The sequence below is a fragment of the Mustela erminea genome, chromosome X (assembly GCF_009829155.1).
Source record: "Mustela erminea isolate mMusErm1 chromosome X, mMusErm1.Pri, whole genome shotgun sequence".
Taxonomy (NCBI): domain Eukaryota; kingdom Metazoa; phylum Chordata; class Mammalia; order Carnivora; family Mustelidae; genus Mustela; species Mustela erminea.
The window spans coordinates 72,356,036-72,371,213 of record NC_045635.1 but is presented as its reverse complement, the minus strand read 5'-3'; the positions used below and the strand labels follow the sequence as shown (position 1 = coordinate 72,371,213).

The 15,178-nt window shown below is 36.8% G+C and overlaps 1 long non-coding RNA gene across 1 annotated transcript; it reads left to right on the top strand.

Annotated features, from left to right (window-relative positions):
- Positions 1 to 3,065: 3,065 nt before the first annotated feature.
- On the top strand, positions 3,066 to 8,420 carry LOC116582984. The gene is made up of 2 exons (XR_004282577.1): positions 3,066 to 3,099; positions 8,381 to 8,420. It is a non-coding gene; the product is annotated as an uncharacterized LOC116582984 (long non-coding RNA).
- The last annotated feature ends 6,758 nt before the right edge of the window (positions 8,421 to 15,178 follow it).

Genomic DNA, 15,178 nt, shown 5'->3' with positions numbered 1-15,178 from the left:
CAATATTTTTTCTTCCAACCCAAGAGCATGGAATGACTTTCCATTTTTTTTTTTTGCATAATCTTGTATATCTTTCATCAGTTTTTTTTAGTTTTTGGAGCACAAGTATTCATATCTTTGGTTACTTATATTCCTAGGTATCTTATTTGGGTTGCAATTGTAAATGGAATTATTTTCTGAATTTCTTTTTCTAGTGCACCATTATTCATATATAGAAATACCATAGATTGTTACACAATGATTTTGTATCCTGAAAATTTACTGAATTTGTCTATCAATCCCAACAGATTTTTGGTGGAATTTTTTCTGGATTCTTATTTTGTGGCTAGGAATTCCAGAACTATGTTGAATAAAATTGGTAAGATGGACATGCTTGTCATGTACCTGACCTCAGAGAGAAAAGCTTTTTTCCCCCCATTGAGGATGATGTTAGCTGTGGGTTTTTCATATAATCATTTAATATGTTGAGATGTGTTCCCCTAAACCTACTTTGTTGAGAATGTTAAAATGAATAGATGTTTATTTTGTGGACATATACTTTGGCAAATACTTTTTCTTTATCTATTGAAGGGACAGTATTGTTCTCATTTTTTTTTTCTTATTGATGTGATATATCACATTGATTTGCAAACATTGAACCACACTTGCAATAGAGGAATAAATCCCACTTCATTGTGGGGAATATTTTTTGATGTATTGTTGAATTCAGTTTGTTAGTATTTTTTTGAGGCTATCTGAATCTATGTTCATCATGGATATCGACCAGTAGTTCTCTTTTTGGGGGCATCTTTATCTGGTTTTGGTATCAGGGTAGTGTTAGCCTCATAGAATCAATTGGGAATTTTTCCTTCTTTCCTGTGTTTTGGAAAGGTTTTTGAAGTATAGACATTAACTCTTAGTTAAATATCTGTTAGAATTAGCCTATGAAGTAGTAGAGGAAGATGGCAGTGGAGCAGGAGGACCCTAGACTGCCTCATTACACAAACAAAACTAGATAATGATCAGGTTATTCCAAATACCCCAGAAAAAGACCTGAAAACTGACAGAACAAGCTACACAACTAAAAAGAGAGAAAAGGCCACATCAAAGAGGTAGGAAGTTCAAAGATAAGGTTCAAGGGAGAAATGGATCATGGGTGTTGCAAAGGGGAAGAAGGCATTGGCTCAGAGAAAATCAAGAGAAACAGGAGTGCACAGGAGTACAAAAGGAGAACATTTAAACAAAACTTAAGAATTAGAAAATGAAGAGTTCTTGCAACCAGTCAATAGGGCATAAAGCCTGGGGTTTTAAAGGTCAGTGGACTTGTCTAGGCTAGGGCCTGGAGGGCAGTGTCTTCCTCCTGGAGATAAGGCAGGCAAACAATCCAGAGGCAGAGAAGATGGAAACAGCCATCTGAAGAATGCCTGGGACAAACAGTGGAGAAATTATTTGATCTTTCTGAGTGCATCTCCCCAGAGGCAAGCCTTAGTGGTGACACCTCTCTGGGAACAAAGGAGCTGGTCAGCACCATTTTCACTCCCTTGCCTCTCAGCATAGAAACATAGCTGGAAGTAGTGCAGTGCCAACACTCACTGCCTAACTTGGTTACACCAAATCCCACCACCCTATGCTACAGTGGACCTACCCTTCTCAGTCATAAATTATTCAGTCCCAGCAAAGTGGGCTCCTCCTGCAAAAGACCAGTACAAACTCTTGTCACAGCACATTTCCCAATCAGAGAGTTCTGCAGGGTCCTGGTTCTGGTGGCAGTGGTGACAGATTTCATTTCACAAGCAGATCAGAGCACACCTACTTGAAAATCAGCACATTCCGGTCAGGGACCAAACACTGCCCACAGAAGGCAAGTAGAGCCTCTGTATATAACAGGCCTGAGGAATTGAGCAGCCAAAACACAACAGCAGACCACATATAGCATGCACTCAAGACACTTCTTGAATCACAAAGCCCTGAGCACTATATGACCTCTTCAGATGGGAGCAAGAGACATAACTGGCTTTCCCAACACAGAGAAGAATGCAAGGTTATAGAGAAAATGCAATGACAGAATAATTTATCTCTAGTGGAAAAAAAATGAGATAAAGCCATAACCAGAGATCTAAGTAAAACAGATAGAAGTAGCATGCCTTATGGAGAATTTGAAGCAAGAGTCATAAAGATTTTCACTGTGCTTGAGAAAAGAACAGAAGACATAGGGAAACTCTCACTACAGAGATAAAAGAGTTTAAAAAGATGCAATCAGAGATGATGATTGCAACAAATGAGATTAGAAACAGCAGGCTGGAAAAAACAACAACAGAGGAATGAACTTAGTGACCTAGAAGACAAAGTAGTGGAAAACAGTAAAGTTAAACAGAAGAGAGAAAGAAGAATTATGGAACACAGGAATAGATGCAGGAAACTCAGTGATTCCATCAAATGTAATACCATATGCATTATAGGAGTCCCAGAAGAAGAAGGGAGAAAAGGGGGCAAAATGTGAACAGAGACTCCAGATACAGGAGGCTTAAAGAAATCTCATCAAAATGAACTAAAGCAGGCCAATACCAAGATAGAATGAAATTCACAAAATACAATGATAAAGAAAAAAAATCTTAAATGTAGCAACACAAAAGATGTCTTTTTTTTAACGATTTTATTTATTTACTTGACAGAGAAAGATCACAAGTAGGCAGAGAGGCAGGCAGAGAGAGAGGAGGAAGCAGGCTCCCCGAGGAGCAGATAGCCTGATACGGGGCTTGATCCCAGGACCCTGGGATCATGACCTGAACCGAAGGCAGAGGCTTTAACCCACTGAGCCACCCAGGTGCCCCAAATGATGTCCTTAAATTATAAGGGAAAACCCATAAGTTTAGCTGGATATTTTTCTTTCTTTCTTTTTTTAAATAGAGACAATTGTCAATGAATTTAATCTTTTTAGTTTCAAGTTTTTATTTAATTTCCAGTTAGTTAATATACAGTGTAATATTAGGTTCAGGAGTAGAATTTAGTGATTCATCAGTACCTATAACACCCAGTGTTCATCACAAGTGAAATCTGGCAAACCACAAGCAAGTGGTATGATATATTCAATGTGCTCAATGGGAAAAATCTGCATCCAAGGTTACTCTATTCAGCAAGGGTATTGTTCAGAATAGAAGGAGAGAGAGAATTTCCCAGCAGACAGAAATGAAAGGACTCTATTACCACTAATCCAGCCCTGAAAGAAATATTAAAGGGGGCACTTTGAGTGGAAGGGACAGACCAAAAGTTACAAAGACAAGAAACTATCAGAGAAAATCTCCAGAAAGAACAACAAAACAAGTAGTGACTTGGCAATAAATTTATATCTATCAATAATTATTATGAATATAAATGCACTAAATACACCAATAAAAAGATACAGGGTATCAGAATGGATGAAAAAGAAAAAAAAAAAAAACAAGATCTGGGACACCTGGGTAGCTCAGTTGGTTATGCATCTGACTCCTGATTTTGACTCAGTTCATGATCTCGGGGTCATAGAATCGAGTTCCATGTTGGGCTCCACACTCAGCACAGAGTCTACTTGAGATTCTGTCTCTCCCTCTCCCTTTTCTCCTGCCCAATCCACACTTAAAATAAATAAATAAATTAATCAAATAAATAAATAAATAAATAAAATCTTTTTTAAAAAGACCCATTTATATGTAACAAAAGTCACATTTTAGAATTAAGGAAACTGTCAGGTTGAAAGTGAGTGGCTAGAGAAACATTTATTAGGCAAATGAATGTCTGAGTAGCATTACACACATTGGGCAAACTAGACTTTAAAACAAAGACTTAACAAGGGACGTAGAAGGACATTATACAATAATAAAAGGGACAACCCAATAAAGATATCTAACAATTGTAAATATTTATGTCCCCAACCTGGGAACACCCAAAACATAGAACAGTTAATGGTAAAGGTAAAGGAACTAATTGATAACAATACAATAATAGTATATGATTCTAACACCCCACTTACCTCAATAGACTGATCATCTAAACAGAAAATCAGTAAGACAACAATGGCTTTGAGTGACATACTGGACCAGATGAACTTAGCAGATATATTCAGAACATTTCATCCTAAAGCACCTGAGTATACATTTTATTTGAGAGCACATGGCACATTCTCCAGAATAGAAGACATACTGTGTCACAAATCAGGTCTCAAAAAATAGAAAAAAAGATTGAAGTCACACTATACACTTTTTCTGACCATAATATTGTGAAACTCAATGACCACCACAAGAAAAAAACCTGGAAATAACACAAATAAATTGAGGTTAAGCAACATGCTATTAAACAGTGAATGGATCAGGGTGTCTGGATGGCTCAATGGGTTAAGCTTCTGCCTTCAGCCCAGGTTTTGATCTCAGGGTCCAGTGATTGAGCCCCACATCGGGCTCTCTGCTCAGCAGGGAGCCTGCTTTCCCCTCTATCTCTGCCTGCTGCTCTGTCTACTTGTGATTTCTCTTCCTCTGTCAGATAAATAAATAAAATCTTAAAAAAAAAAACAATGAATTGAGCAATCAGGAAATCAAAGAACAAATTAAAAAAAATACATGGAAACAAATGAAAATAAAAACACAGTGATCTAATACCTTTGGGATGCAGAAAAGTGGTCTAAAGAGGAAAATATATAATATTACAGGCCTACCTTAAGAAGCAAGAAATATGTCAAACAACTAACCTAACCTTACACCAAAGGAGCTAGAAAAGAACAAGAAATAAAGCCTAAAGCTAGCAGAAAGAAGAAAATAGAGATTAGAGCAGAAATAAATAATACAGAAACTTTAAAAACAATAAAACAGAGCAATGGAAGCTGGAGCTGGTTCTTTGATAAATTAATAAAGCTGATAAATTCCTAGCCAGACTTATCAAAAAGAAAAGAGAGAGGACCAAAATAATAAAATTTAAAAACGAAAAGGAAATAACAACCAACACCACAGAAACAGAAACAATTATGAGATAATATTTTGAAAATTTGTATGCCAACAAATTGGAAAGCCTGGAAGAAATGCATAAATTCCTAGAAACATATAAACAGTAAAACTGAAACAGGAAGAAATAGAAAATTTTAACAGACTGATAAATAGCAAAGAAATTGAATTGGTAATTAAAAATCTCCCAACAAACAAAAGTCCAGGACCAGATGGATTCAGAGGTGATTTCCCAAAAAGTTAAAGAAGAGTTAATAACTATTCTCAAACTATTTCAAAAAATTAAAAAATGAAGGAAAACTTCCAAATTCTTTCTATGACTTTAGCAATATCCTGATACTAAAAACCAGATAAAGACTCCACTAAGAGAGAAAACTATAGGAAAATATCCTTTATGAACATGGATGCAAAAATTCTCAAAGAGATTCTAGCAAATTGAATCCCACAGTACATTAAAAGAATCATTCAGCACAATTAGGATTTATTCCTGGGCTCCAAGTGTTGTTCAATATCTGCAAATCAATCAGCATGATACACCACATTAATAACAGAAAGGATAAAAGCCATATGACCTTTGCAATAGATGAAGAAGAAGCATATGACAAAATACAACATCCACTCTTGATAAAAACCCTCTACAAATTAAGATCTGAGGGGAATATACCTCAATTTCATAAAGGACATTAAAAAAATGACAACTAATATCATCATCAAAAGGAAAAATCTGAGAGCTTTTTCTCTATGCCCAAGAACAAGACAAGGATGTCTACTGTCACTACTGCTATTTAACATAGTACTGGAATTTCTAGTCACAAAAGTCAGACAACAAAAAGAAATAGGAATCCAAATCAGTAAGAGAGAAGTCAAACTTTCACTATTTACAGATGACATGATACTCTCTATAGAACACCTGATAGACTTCACCAAAAATTTGCTGGAACTGACACATGAATTCGGAATACAAAATCAACATACAGATATCTATTGTTTTTCTAACACTAATAATGATGCAGTAGAAAAATGAATTAAGAAATCAATCTTATTTATAATTTCATGAAAAACCCTAAGGTACCTAGGAATAAACCTAACCAAAAGGGTGAAAAATTTGTATTCTGAAAACTATAAAACATTGATGAATGAAGGGGAGGAATTAACATGGTGGAGTAGTAGGAGGACCCTACGCCTTTCCCCTTCGAAACAGCTAATTATTCTGAACACCCAGGAAATCTTTTTGAGGACTGAGAGAACAAATTTCTGAACACCCAGAAAATCTTTTTGAGGACTGAGAGAACAAATTTCAGAATTAGAAGGAGGAAAGGGGGCACATGATGGAAGGTAGTAGGTGTGGAGGTGTGATAAAGGGAAGAAAGGAGTCACTGATGCTGCAGAGGGGAGGGATCAGGGCAGAGGAGAAAGAGTAAGAGAGGGAGAACAAGACATTGTACAAGATAAACACTTCCCCAAAATCACTGATGGGGAAAACAAGAGGGGCTGATTGTTGCAAGTTTTATAAGGAATTGAGCTCAAAGTCTGAAGTTTTAGAAGTCCACACCATAACCAGGTGTATCCTGGTGGGCATAAAGATTTTCCTGTGGAGAAGGAGGGCAGAAGCCCAGGAACAGACAGTCTGGGATGACACTGAGATTAATGGTTCCCTCTCTTTGAGTGCGATTGGGAGAGGTGGCATTTTCTCTCCAGGGATCAAAGAGTGGACAGGCACCATTGAGCTGCCTCAGTCATTAACAAACAAGCAGGGATGCTTGCTGAAGGCACCTAACCTGGATGCTGGTTTTTTGATGCTTGGTTTTTTCCAAGCCCCTGTATGTTCATACAACTGTCCTGGGAAACACAACACCAGCCACAGTGCAGTGAGACCCTCCCCCAGAGGTTCAGTGTGGTCTGTGCTGTTCCCAGTCCCTAAAAGTTGGAGTGAAACTCAGCTAGTGTGCCTGAAATAGAACACAGGAGCACAGTCCTGGTGAGTGGGCACAGACAGGATGAAAGCAGGGATCTGAAGGATTCCTGCAACAAAGGAAGACAGATTGTTTCCTCTTATGTGAGGGCTTCCTGAATAGCAGTAGGCAAAAACTACTCCCCTCTCTGGGACCAAGAAAGTCAGCTGATGGCATTTTTACACTGCCTATCAGCACTTATGGACTTCTGTGACCAGCACAGTGCTTACAGTGGAGTCTTGAGCAGTTTATACCAGCCCTGTTCTGCCCTGCCTGCTTTGTAGGTGTTTCTGAAACAGGACAAGTATGCTGAGAGTCAAAGCAGCAGGATCCTCCCTCAGAAGACCAATACGAATCCCCCTCATGTACCAAGTCTATTGACCATAAAATGCTGCAAAGCTTCAGCTCTAGGGGAAATAGGATCTAGCATCTTTTAACAAGCAGACCAAAACACACCTAGTTAAAACTTGCCACACAGAGGACAAGTTCCATATAATCCCCATTGCAGTCAACGTGAAATTCGGCAGAGGACTGATCTGAGGGAAAGACCAGTCAAAACAAAACAGTAGAGTACACACAGAATACAGCAGAAACACATCCTAAAGCGCCAGGCCCTGAACAGTATAACACTTTTTCTTAATATAAACTTTACACTCAGAAACCGGAAATATAACAGGCTTTCCTAATGGACAGAAAGCAGATGCATAGACAAAATTACAAGATGGAGGAATTCACCCAGAAAGAAAGAATAAGAAGCGGTCATGGCCAGGGATCTAATTTAAAAAGATATAAATAATATGTCTGAGCCAGATTACCAAAGGACAATCATAAGGATAATAGCTGAACTTGAGAAAAAAAAAACATAGAAAACATTACAGACCATTTACTACAGACACAAAAGACTTTAAACTAGTTAGTCCAAAAAAAAAAAAAAGTTTATAACTGAGATGCAAATGACGTGGATGTAGTGACCACAAGGATGGGAAAAAACAGAGGATTAAATAAGTGATATAGAAGAGCAAATTATGGAAAATAATAAGGCTGAAAAGAAGGGGGAAATAAAAATATTGGATCACAAATGTAGACTTAGGGAACTCAGTGACCTCATAAAACACAATAACGTTCATATCACAGGATTCCCAGAATAAGAAAAGAGGCTTAAAGGGGTAAAAGGATTATTTGAGCAAATTATAGCTGAAAGCATCCTTATTCTGGGGGAAGGAAACAGACGTCCAAATACAAGAGGGACTGAGAACTCCCAACAAAGTCAACAAAAGCAGGCCAAAACCAAGATACATCACAGAAAAATTTGCAGAATACAGAGATAAAGAAAGAATCCTGTAAACACCCATGGAAAAGAAATCCCTAAATTTAAAAGGGAACACAAAATAGGTTAGCAGCAGATGTGTCCACAGACACATGACAGGCCAAAAGGGAATGGTATATATTCAACATGTGCAATGGGGATAATATGCAGCCAAGAATACCCTATCCAACAAGTCTGTCATTCAGAATAAGAGAGGTGAAGAACTTCCCAGAAAAACAAAAACTAAAGGAGGTCATGACCACTAAATGAGCCCTGCAAAAATTACTAAAGACTCTTTGAGTGGGAAACAACAACAAAAAGCAACAAAGACTGGAAAGGAACAGAGACAAACTCCAGAAATGATTACAATGATTATACAGGTAATACAATGACACTAAATTCATATCTATTAAAAATTACTCTGGGTGTAAATGGACTAAATGTTCCAAAGAAAAGACATAGGATATCAGAATGGATAAACAGCAAAACAACAATAACAACAAAACCAAGACCCATGTGTATGCTGTCTACAAGAGACTCATTAAGACCTAAAGACATCTGCTAATTGAAAGTGAGAGGAGGAGTGTCTGGGCGGCTCAGTGGGTTGAGGCCTCTGCCTTTGGCTAAGGTCATGATCCCAGGGTCCTGGGATCGAGCCCCGCATTGGGCTCTCTGCTCAGCGGAAAGCCTGCTTCCTTCTCTCTCTCTCTCTCTCTCTCTCTGCCTGCCTCTCTGCCTACTTGTGATCTCTCTCAAATAAATAAATAAAATCTTAAAAAAAAAAGAAAGTGAAGGGATAGAGAACCATATATCATGCTAATGGACATCAAAAGAAAGCCAGAGTAGCCATATTCATATCAAACTAGGTTTTATTTATTTTTTAAAAATATTTTATTTATTTTTTTATTTATTTGACAGAGAGAGATTACAATTAGGCGGAGAGGCAGGCAGAGAGAGAAAGGAGGAAGCAGGCTCTCCACCAAGCAGAGAGCCCAATATGGGACTCGATCCAAGGACCCTGAGATCATGACCTGAGCCAAATACAAAGGCTTAACCCACTGAGCCACCCAGGTGCCCCTCAAACTAGGTTTTAAACCAAAGACTGTAACACGAGGTGAGGAAAGGCATTATATTATAATAAATGGGTCTACCTAACAAGAAGATTAAACAGTTATAAATGTTTATGCCCCCAACTCAGGAGCACTTGAATTTATAAAACAATTAATACAAACATAAATAAAGTCATTGATAATAATACAATAATATCAGGGGACTTTAACTCCCCACTTATAGCAATGGGTCATCTAAGCAGAGAACCAACAAGGAAATGATGGCTTTGAATGACACTCTGGACCAGAAGGACTTAACAGATATATTCATAATATTTCATCCTAAAGCAGATGAGTACACATTTTTTGGAGTACACATGGAAGTCTCCAGAATAGATCATATCATATACTGGGTCACAAATCAGGCATCAAGTAGAAAAAGATGCAGTGAAAAGAAGGGCCATCTGTACCCCAATGTTCATAGCAACAATGGCCACAGTCTCCAAACTGTGGAAAGAACCAAGATGCCCTTCAATGGATGAATGGGTAATGAAGAGATGGTCCATGTATACTATGCAGTATTATGCCTCCATCAGAAAGGATGAATACCCAGCTTTTGGATCAACATGGATGGGACTGGAAGAGATTATGCTGAGTGAAATAAGTCAAACAGAGAGAGACAATTATCATATGGGTTCATTTATCTGTGGAACGTAAGGAATAACACGGAGGACATGGGGAAATGGAGAGGGGAAGTGAGTTGGGGGAAATTAGAGGGGGAGATGAACCATGAGAGACTATGGACTCTGAGAAACAAACAGGGTTTTGGAGGGGAGAGGGGTGGGAGGTTGGGTGAGCCTGGTGGTAGATATTATGGAGGGCATGTATTGCATGGAGTACTGGGTGTGGTGCATAAACAATGAATTATGGAACACTGAAAAGAAATTAAAAAAATAAAAATTTAAAAAAAGAAATAGATTGAGATTGCGCCATGCATATTTTCAGATAACAATCCTGTGAACCTTGAAGTCAACCACAAGAAAAAATATGGAAAGACCACAAGTACTTGGAAGTTAAAGAACATTCTACTAAGGAACCAGGAAATTTAAAATAAAATTAAAAAAAAATGGATGTAAACAAAAATGAAAACAAAAGATAGTCCAAAACCTTTGGGTTGCAGCAAAAGTGCTCATAAAAGGGAAGTATGTAGCAATACATGCCTACCTCAAGAAGCAAAGTCTCAAATATACAACCTAACCTTACACATAGGGGAGCTAGAAAAAGAAGAGCAAATAAAGCTCAAGGCCAACAGAAGAAGGGAAATAATAAAGATTGGAGCAGAAATAAATGATACAGAAACAAGAAATAAAAACCCAGAAGTAAAGATCAGTGAAACTAGGAGGTGGTTCTCTGTAATAATTAATAAAATTGATACCCCCATTGCCAGAATAACCAAAATCATAAGAAAGGGCCAAAATAAATTAAAAACATGAGTGGAAGAGGAGAAATACACCACAGAAATACAAACCAACCAACAGAAATACAATTATAAGAGATTATTATGAAAAATTACATGCCAACAAATTGGACAATCTGCAAGAAATTACTAAATTCCTAGAAACATAAAAACTACCAAAAATGAAAATTTGAATAGACTGATAACCAGCTATGAAATTGAATTAGTCATTAAAATCTCCCAACAAACAGAAGTTTAGGGCCTGTTAGTTTCCCAAGGGAATTCTACCAAACAGTTGAAGAAGAGTTAATACCTATTCTTCTCAAACTGTTCTAAAAAATAGAAATGGAAGGAAAATTTCCACACTAATTCTAAGAGGGTAGCATTACATTGATTACAAAACCAGACAAAGATCCCCTAAAAAGGAGAATTAGAAGCCAATATCCCTGATAAACATGGATGTAAAAAATTCTCAAGGAGATACTAGAAAATCAGATCCAACAGTAATTAAAAGAATTATTCACAATCAAGTAAGATTCATTCCTGGGTTACAAGAGTGGTTCAACACTCACAAGCCAATGTGATAAAACGAATTAGTAAAAGAAAGGATAAGAACCATATGCTCCTTTCAATAGATGCAGGAAAATCATCTGACAGAGTACAGCATCCATTCTTGATAAAAAGTCCTCAACAAAGTAGGAATTGGAGAAACATCCCTCAGCATCATAAAGGCAATATACAAAAGACCCACAGCTAATATCATCCTCATTGGGGAAACAGTGATGTCTTTTTCTCTAAGGTCGGGAATGATACAAGGATGTCCACTCTCACCACTGTTATTTAACATAGTACTGGAAGTCTTAGTCTCAGTAATCAGGCAACAAAAAGAAATAAAAGACATCCAAATAGACAAGGCAGAAGTCAAACTTTCACTATTCACAGACACCATGATACTCTGTGTAGAAAACCTGAAAAACTCCACCAGAAAATAGCTAGAACTGATCCACAAATTCAACAAAGTCACAGGATGTATAATCAATGTACAGAAATGTTTGCATTTCTATACATCAATAATGAAGAAGCAAAAAGAGAAATCAAGGAATCAATCCCATTTATAATTGCACCCCAAACCATAAAATACCTAGGAATAAACCTAACCAAAGAGGTAAAAGATCTGTACTATGAAAACTATAGAACGCATGAAAGAAACTGGTGATGACACAAAGAAATGGAAAAAACATTCCATGCTCAGGGGTTGGAAGAAAGACAGTCTCTTCAACAAATGGTGTTGGAAAAATTGGACAGCAACATGCAAAAATATTGGTACTGGACCACAGTCTTATACCATACACAGAAATAAATTCAAAATGGATGAACATCTAAACAGGAAACCATCAAAATTGTAGAGGAAAACATAGGCAGCAACCTCTTTGAAATTAGCCATAGCAACTTCTTACTAGGCACATCTCTGGAGGCAAGGGAAACAAAAGCAGATATGAACTATCAAGATAAAAGCTTCTGCATAGTGAAGGAAACAATAAAATTAAAAGGCAACCTTCATAATGGGAGAAAATTGTTGCAGTGACATATCTGATAAAGGGTTAGTATCTAAAATCTATAAAATACCAAACTCAACACCCCCAAACAAATAATTCAGTTAAGAAATAGGCATAAGACATGAATAGAAATTTGTTTTCAAAGAAGACATACAGATGGCTAACAGACACATGAAAATATGCTCAACGTCACTCATTATCAGGAGAATACAAATCGAAACCATGACGAGATACCACCTCATAGCAGTCAGAATGGCTAAAATGAACAGCGCAGGAAACCACGGGTGTAGGCCAGGATGCAAAGAAAGGAACCCCTCTTACACTGTTGTTGGGAATGTAAATTGGTGCTGCCACTCTGGGAAACAGTGTGGAGGTTCCTCAAAAAATTAAAAATAGAACTAACTACCCTATGATCCAGTTTGCATTACTAGGTATTTAGCCAAAGAATACAAACATACTGATTCAAAGAGGCACATGCACCCTGATGTTTATAGCAGCATTACCAATAGTAGTCTAATTATGGAAAGAACCCAAATGTCCATGGACCAATGAATGTATGAAAAAGAAGTAGTATATATAAACAATGGAATATTACTCAGCCATCAAAAAGATTTTAATCTTGCTGTTTGCAACAGTGTGATGGAACTAGAGTGTCTTTTTTTTTTTTTAAGATTTTATTTATTTATTTGACAGAGAGAGAGATCACAAGTCGGCGGAGAGTCAGGCAGAGAGAGAGAGAGAGAAGCAGGCTCCCGCTGAGCAAAGAGCCCGATGCGGGGCTCGATCCCAGGACACTGAGATCACGACCCCAGCCGAAGGCAGCAGCTTAATCCACTGAGCCACCCAGGCGCCCCAGGAACTAGAGTGTCTTATGCTAAGCAAAATAAGTCAGTCAGAGAAAGACAAATACCATATGATTTCACTCATATGTTGAATTTAGGAAACAAAACAGCTGAACATAGGGGATAGAAAAAAATAGAGGGAGACAAGCCATAAGTATAGGGAACAAACTAAAGGTTGATGGAAGGGAGAGCAGCAAATGGGTGATGGGTGTTAAATAGGAAACTTGTGAAAAGCACTGGGAATTATATATAATATATAAAATAATATTCATTACATATTTACTGATGAATTATATATTATATTACATATAATGTATTAATATATTCATTTAATATATCTTATATACTTAGTGATGAATATATATATTATATATTTAGTGATGAATCACTAAATTTCACTCTTGAAGACAATATTACACCAGATATTTATTTATTAAAATGTAAATAAAAAACCTATAAAAATACTTAAGTAATTTGTGATACTTCTATATATGTTTTTATGATTAAAAAATGTACAAGTAGGCTTTTTGTCATTAGACTTGGTGAAGATTTCTAGCAGCAGCCTGAATGTTGTGAGGAGAAAAATCTCCTGGCAAGGTTAATGATTGCCTCAAAGAGGCCTTATGTTTTGATGTCCCCTTTTGTTAAAAATGATGAGTGCATTATATAACCATTAGTTATTACAGATATTATGGGTGTAAGGTCATATAGCAATGGTTTCATTGGCACTGGGAGGGTTAGAGGTCATGTAGTTCATTATAAAATGGGAGTCCTGAGGTTTCAAGTGTTTACAAAAAAACTGGAGCAGACATTTTGGCATTTCTTTAGGAGCTCTGACTGGTCCTTGAAGGGCTTTCTCAAGAGTAAGTCTCCCAGATCCCAATTGTTTAGGTTCAAATGGTCTTTGGTGGTTTTGGAGGCTATAAATCACTTTGGACTCTAGCAAAGTGAACTGAAAAGACATTGACATGAGAATTACCAGGCTTTAGATGATGTCCATTAGCTTCATGGTGTTTGGTGGCAAGGATTTTTAAGTTCCAAAGTTTGCACACCCCAAGGGGAATCAGAATTAATTTACTTCTTCTTTACTATGTCACTGTAGTAGGGACTAATAAAATCCTATGCTAACCATGAAAAATTAGGTCCCTCATCTCCGTCCTGGAAATTAAATTAATCCTGAGAAGTGCAACTTTTTGGCTCCCTCGGTAAATCACTTGGCTGCAGACAAATACTATACCAGTGAGTTGGTGTCTCAGAATGAATCATATATATTTTCATTGTTAAGAGTCTGTATCAGTCAGTATCTCCAGGGTAGCATAGTAGGAACCGGTTCAAAAAGTTGGGTTTAGGACCTCACTTTCATTCAATGTATTCTAACTGCTGTGTTGTGTCCTTTCAAGAGAAAAGCACTATTTTAAGTATCTAGAGAATGGCAGGAGCATGTATTCATTTCATAGATCACACAGACATAAAAAACAACACTCTAGATTTCTATTTAAATTCATACCAAAATGCATAAAAATGTTCAATCTTTAATCAACAGCTTTGGAAAGACCATCTCCTTAGAAAGCATCAATATAATTGATATTCATATATGGGTATTAGTTTGAACAGATCAGGAGATAACTCTCTCAAACTTAACGGGATAACTGTTAAAAATACCCCAAATAACCTCCAGTATAAATACATGCAAGTGTAAGTATTTGGAGTAAATTCATCCTTCTTTTGATTTCCAAGTAGAGATTTTAACTGTGTCATGACATGCTTTAGAAAATTTATGTATTTGATTACTTTAGTCACAAAAGTTATTCAAGAATGATTAATTTTATGCCACATATGATTTCAGTAAAAATGTGTCACCTGTATATTTACTTTGGACACTTTTTAAAAGCAAGAACAAATACATTAGTTCAATGCAACCTGGGCTGATCATATCATTTAAAGATCATATCATTAAAAGACTACTATGAAGTCAATTTTTTCAAGGCATGAATAAATTCAGAAACATAAAAATTTCAGGACATAATCATGCCAACAGTAAGTTGATTATATATCAACGAATTTAAAAAGT